The following is a 7,050-nucleotide window of genomic DNA, read 5'->3' on the forward strand; positions in this document are numbered from 1 at the left end:
GGAGTTTACGAATAAGAATCTTAATGACACTTCTGGCTTGTGGAGAAAGGTTTTGTGGTCAGACAAGACAAAAATTGCACTTTTTGGTCTAATGTCAAAGCATTACATTTGGCGCAAGCCAAACTCTGCACATTACCCAGTCAACAACATCCTTACTGTCAAGCATGGTGGTGGCAGCATCATGTTATGGGGCTGCTTTTCACTAGCAGAGACTGACTAGCTTGTCAGGATGAAAGTGACAATGGACGGTGCAAAGTACAGGAGAATCCTTGATGAAAACCTGCTTGAATCAGCCATGAATCTGAAACTGGGTAGGAGATTCATCTTTCAGCAGGACAATGATCTGAAGCACAAATCTCAAGCCACATGTGAGTGGCTGAATAAGAAGAAAGTAAATATTCTTGAGTGGCCCAGTCAAAGTCCTGACTTGAGCCCAATTGCACATTTATGGCGAGACTTGAAGATTGTAGTCCATCGATGATCCCCAAAAAAACTTGGCAGAATTAGAGATGTGAAGAATAGACAAAGATTTCACCATCTCATTTGTGCAGAACGGTCTGGGAAGAAGGAGTGATCCCTAAAGATTGGGCAAATGATGTTTTTTTTTGGTTTAGGCTCGTGAAAGAGCTCGGACGCAGAACAGATCAGGACACAACATAGCAAAAGGAACAGCAGTAGAAAACAGAAATACCAACAGCAGGGCAGAGGAGAATGTAGACAGAGATGGACAAACAAGGGATGCAGATAACAATGAGGGGTGGGGAAGAACACAAGGGGTGGACAAGATGGACACCATTGCAAAATTTTGGGAGGGTGGGGGTGGTTTAATGGGTGTGGAAAACATCATGGTTTTGGATGGGGGATGACTTGAAATGGTGATGAATATCTGTCTTGAAGACCTGAGGGAAGAATGAGATTGAAGAGAGTGTGGAAGATGGTTCTAGAGTTGGGGAAAAGAGAAATAAATGAGAGGAGGTGAACAGTGGTTCTGTATTTTGGCAGTTTCACGAGGAGGGGGTTGCTGGTGGGTTGCATGTGCCTTACATATACCTGGGGGAAATGGAGGGTCGGGAACAAAGCATGGATGGAGAGGGTGGAGTGTGCAAGAACAGAAAAAAGGTGGAGGAAGATAGAGAGACTGCTGACCTGTCGGTGATTGCGAATTGATTAGCCCATAGACTCAGCTTCATTGCAAGAGATTCCAATGATATAGAAAGCCTTGGTTTCCATGGTGTCAAGCTGAGAAAGATGCGAGGCAGGGGAGCCAGCCCAGAGGGGACAGCAGTACTCCCTCAGGCTGCAGAAGAAAGCCTTGTAGGTGGACATTACACCAGGCACCACCAGTGCACCAGATCAGTGCACCAGGCAAGATACTACACCAAATCAGTCTTGAGGTATTTCAATCTATCATTTGAAACTGATAGGGATGGTTATGAGACATGTTGGTCCCCATGGGTCTGGAACTGTGAACCAGAACAGCATTAAATTCCTTGACTTTGCAAGAAGTCCTGGACTTAGCGTGGCTGGTTCATTATTTCAGCACCCACAGGTGCATCACTGAACTTTGTATTCCAATGCTGGTGGTGTGGCAAAGGAGATTGACCATGTGCTCATTGATTGTCGCTGGAGAATGATCCAGAACTGCAGGGTCTACCGGAGTGCTCAGTTACTCATTACCAATCACAGGCTTGTTGCAGCAACTCTGAAGTTGCAGCTTAAATCCAGGATAATGGTATCGTCCCAGCCGATGCTGGGCGTTGGCAAGCTCAAGGATGAGAGGATAGCTGAGGAGTTTGCGAACAGGCTGAGTGGGGAATTGGGGGGGTCTGGGTGCTTTGCGGAATCCTGAAGAGTTGTGGAGTGCCTTCAAGTCTCAGATGTTGCCGGTGGATGTCTGGGAACTCACTGGAGGGCGAAGAAAAATTTTGTCTCTCAAGGGACACTGGATATCATTGACCAGAGTTGCAGGGCCAGGCTTAATGGCAGTTCAGGGAGTTGAGGCTTAAAACTGTACCTGTGCCAAGGGTGGACAAGGGGGCCTCTGTGCGAGGAATCTGTGAGCAGGTATCACCTCTGTGGTTAAGTGATTCCCATCACCTGCAGTCAAGTGATTCCCGTCCTGCTTACAGGGGAATATGTGCTTTGTGTTCCTCCAAGCCCATCTCTTGGTGTACTGCAGTTATAGTGGAGGGTGGAGGGCTCTTGACAGAGGAGTCAGAAGTGAAGGCCTGCTGGGATGGTTACTTTGAGCGGTTGTACCATGCTGATCGACCAGCTGTTCAGTTGGATATCAGAGGTGTGACTATCCCTATTGCTGATCCTCCATTCAACTGTGATCCACCTTTGTTTGTGGAAACACAGGCTTCGGTGAACCGGATGAAATGCGGTTAAGCTCCTGGGATCTGTGGCTTCCATGCTATACTTCTCAAGGCTGGTGGAAATGCTGTACTCATGTCATTGCATTCAGTTGTGTGCTCTGACTGGACCACAGGCATCATCCCAAATGACTGGAAGAGGAGCCTTGTTGTCCCTCTCTGGAAAGGAAAGGGTGATCTCCAGGACTGCAACAACTACCGAGGGGTGACACTGCTCTCAGTGCCGGGCAAGGTCATTGCTTGGATAATTATTGATCAGGTGAGCCACCATCTGCTTGAGCACCAGCGCCCAGAGCAGTCAGGATTTACACCAAATCAGTCAACGATTCACTGTATCCTTGCCCTTCGTGTCCTCACCAAACGCAGATGAGAGTTTCAGCAGGGGCTGCTTACAGCCTATGTTGATCTCTGCAAAGCTTTGATTCAGTGAAATGGGATGCCCTCTGGAGGATTCTCAGTCTTCATGGGGTACCACCAAAACTGAACAATCTGATGTATGAACTATATTGTGGCACTGAGAATGCTGTAAGTTGTGGTGATACCTTCTCCGACATATTTCCAACGACATATTTTGGGATTACGGGTTTCCTGGGTCAAAACTAAGATCCAGGCTTTGAATGACATCTTGGATGCTGCTATCTTGTCTGTATCTGTTTGTGGTGAGGGTGTGGAGGTCACGAAGAGATTCATTTACCTTGACAGTGATATTCATGTCTCTGCTGGCTGTGAGCCAGAGGTCAATAGACGTCTGGGCCGGGCCTGGGGAGTCATGGATTCACTGGATCATGGGGTGTGGCACTGTCGGTTCCTATGCAGGACGACAAAAGTCCGAGTCTTCAGGTCCTTGGTGCTTCCAGTCTTGCTCTATGGATGTGAGAATTGGACTCTGACCAGGGATTTGAGATAGACTAAATACTTTTGGTACCAGGTCTCTTTGGAGAATCCTTGGCTGTCGCTGTTGGACTTTGTGTCCAATGAGCGCTTGCTGAGAGAGACTCAAATGAGATTTGTTACCTGCATAGTCTGTGAGTGTCCACTGTGGCTGTATGGACATATGACTTGTTTTTATGATGCTGATCCTGCTCACCAGATTCTCTCAGCGAGAGAGCCTTTTGAGTGGAGGAGGAAAATGGGCCAACCGCGTGCCTCACACTTTCAGCAGGTTGATCAGCATGTCAATTTTATGGGGATATGCCAATCATTTGCCTGGGAGATCCTCCATTCAGAGAATAATGGCCAGATGGAGGCCCCTGGAGTAGACGCAGTGGAAAGTAGATGCAGCGATGAACTGCACGCTCCTATACCTGACCTGACCTGACCTGCCTCACTACAGGATTCAGAGTACTAAGAGCTGGAGGATGGGTATGATAATTGAAGATGAGATGGTGTGAATCTGTGCATAAGGAAGAGCAGTTTTCTGTGGAAGAATTCCCAGGCTGAGTTAATATCAGGGGTGGGTAGATATAGGAAACCAGTCCTGAAGTGTTATGGCTGCTCGCAGTCCTTGCCAGTTTGCTTGAGTCAACTGCCAGACTTGCCAGTGCTTCGGCTGTTGTTTGAGACTTGCCAGAGAGATGTTGACCATCAAAAGCACATCATCAGATGAGCCAGTTTGGGCAAAGGATGAGCAAGATACAGTGGCGGGGAAGTTGGTTATCACCAAATCCGGAAGGGAAGATTTGCCATTGGGAGAAATCTCTGTTGGAAAGTTCATGGATTGAGTCAGTCCCATGGAGTCACAGAAGTCCTTTCCAGAAGTGTCCCGACCAGAGGCGGATTAAGATTTTTGGGGGGCCCTGGGCTTAAAAAATATTTCGACCCAAAACGCCCCCCGTAAAAGATGACTGTTTCATTTTGCCCCAAAAAGAGGACTCGGTGTTATTTTCACACTCACTTAGCCTGTGTTGCTTTAGACTCGACTGCAAAAAATCATGAGGGATTCCCATGTTTTCTTGCCTTTTTCACCCTTGGAAAAAAAAATGTGATGTCAGTGTTCCTTTGTCAAACAGCTTTTTATCGCTTGCCAAGCCAGCCATTCGTTATGAACTGTTTTGTCAGAGTGCTTGCTTGAGTGATTAAGGCCTAGGTCACATTTGCTCTACAGCGAGGATACGGTGGCCGTACGCCCTCTGAATTGACAGAAACGTGCGGCGGCCGCAGAGAAACTGAGGTGGCCTCAGGGAGGCCCTACACCGTTTGGCTATATTTTACAGGCCGTAAGGTCGCTGTGGAATTATAGCACGGAGTTATAACTTTTTTCATTTCTACGTTCACCGTAGCAATTCGACAAGCCAAGCTATGACGTAGATGTGTTCCACGTTGACCTACGTAGGGCGTACGGTGGGCTTGCGTTATTCGTGCGGCTGCCGTAAGCTCTTCTCAATGAAAAATGAATTTTCCCAACCCCCAAAAAATTACGGCGGCCGCACTATTTCCACGGTCGCCGTACGGTGGCCTTGCGGTCTGTGTGACTACCTGCGGGCAACGCAGGGTCGACGCACGGTTCCCCTACGCCCGCCGTGCACCTACGTACGGCCTCCGTGGCAGTCTGCGTTGTCAAAGAGAAAAGGAAGATATTTGGATGATGATGAAGAAGAAGAAGAATGAGTGGGTTGTTCCTGATGGAGTTTAAGCAGAGTAATGCACCTTTAGATACATTTTGGAAACGGTTTTTATGTTGTGAAGAGGTTTTAAAAAAGAGAAACGTTTTATTCAGTTTGGGGATATTGTGAAGAAGGCTCGGAAAATGAGATTGGAGTTTGGATTCTTTTTTCCGATGTTGTTGTTGTTGTTGTTGTTAGCTGTTTCCGATGGATTCCTTACATCCTTGCATGTTTTTTCATCTTTATAAAATGTTTTTTCTGACTTGTCTTATAGAGGAATAATTAAAATAATTGAGCAGACATTGAAAGTTTTTGAAAAGCTGCTTGAAAGAAGATTTAGAAAAGTGGTAAATATAGACAACCACAAGTTTAGTTATATGTCAGGAGATGAACAACAGAGGTGATGTTTATTTTGAGGAAATGCCAAAATAAGCATTTGCTTTTATGTATTATTTTCCTGTTCTTTCATTCCCTTGCTTATTGTATCCAAGAGTTTCCCTGCTGCGCTACTGTCATTTCACACCCTTCATCACCATACTTTTCAATGACCCTCAAACTTGTAGAGAGAAAGCAATGTAATGCTGGACATCAAATGTTATATAACTGGTCAGAAGTGCTGCAGAAGTCCCTTTGCTACAGAGAGGGCTGAACTATACCGAGCATCCCTCGCTATAGTATATTGTGCTATGGTCCCATCCACATTGAAATATGCAGCCTCTGGTTGGATCAACCCCACTATGTCGCCAGCATTGTTGGATTCCATTCAGCATAGAACACTGCAAATAATTATGGTATTTCAAACTGCAACCTGCAGTGTCTTCACCACCTAGCTGAAAATGTCATCTCATTTCACAGAACTCTCCACTGTGCTGCTCCAGTCATTCTTAACACTATTTAGCCAGCCATATGAACCAATACAAGACCACTACACTCTGTCAAGCATCAGATGGCAAATGCAATGCAAAAGGTTATTTCTTCCAACTGCCTGCGGATTTTGTCATTCGCTGTCAGCGGACATCGTGGATGATAGGAAAAGACGAGAGTTTTAGAGATGAGAGTCAGCTCAGTATTTACTGATTACTGCTTAGCTGGGGTAGTAAGACGTATCTAAAATAATTGGATGCAGACATCCAATGTAAGTTATGCAAACAGGATATTGTATTGTATTAAAGAAACAGATGATGCTCATGATGCATACATACAAACTTTGTGGATCAAATGGCCTCTCTGTTTCCCTGGAAAATATAATTGGAGGAGCAACAAAAATCCATCATTAAAAAGAATCTAAACATTATAGTCATCTCTGTATTTATTTATTTATCTATTCATCCACCCATTTCTTCTTTTATAAAGCAATTCTGGAATAAAATAAAATAAAAACATCTTGTTTGTCTCAAAACAAGCCAAGGCCTCTTCCCAAACACGTACTTTGTTGACAAAGGCCTGTATTTATATGCAAGGAATAATTCACTTCTTGGTCTCACGGAATCGAGTCTCATCCAAAAACATCGTAATTACACAATGTAATTAAACGTGAACTTTGTAATACTCATCACAGCTGGGTTTTTTTTTTAAATAAAATTGTAAACCGTGCCATAAATATTTATGAAGTACTCAAATCCTGAACAATAGTGTGTTTTTTTTACCATCTGCAAAGCTTTATTGCAGAAATGAAATAAGAAGTCTAATTAGAGGTAACATTTGTTGGAGATTGGAAAGAAAATACCATGATTGGAACGCTTTGTTGAAAATTAACTGCAAATCTGTGTTACTTCACACATTGTTGAAACTCCTCTATTTTTTGAACATGCCTTGTTTAACAAGACTTGTTTTTTGATCATGACATGTGTTTTTAAACATTTATAATGTCCCATATTTTCACTTGGTTTTTTTTTTTTTTTTCTTGATACTTGTGGAATATAAAAAGTCTTGCTCCAACGCACTTATGTTGATAACATATGCCTTTTAATATGGAAAGTGTCTCGAATTGTAAGCAGCAGACAAACCAGTAACCTGTCTCTTTTTCATGTCAAATTTTAATCGCATACAGGAATTTGCATGCGTAATATCCA

This window comes from Eptatretus burgeri, chromosome 11, assembly GCF_056783735.1.
Source record: "Eptatretus burgeri isolate ZD-2024b chromosome 11, Ebu_testis_v1, whole genome shotgun sequence".
NCBI lineage: Eukaryota > Metazoa > Chordata > Myxini > Myxiniformes > Myxinidae > Eptatretus > Eptatretus burgeri.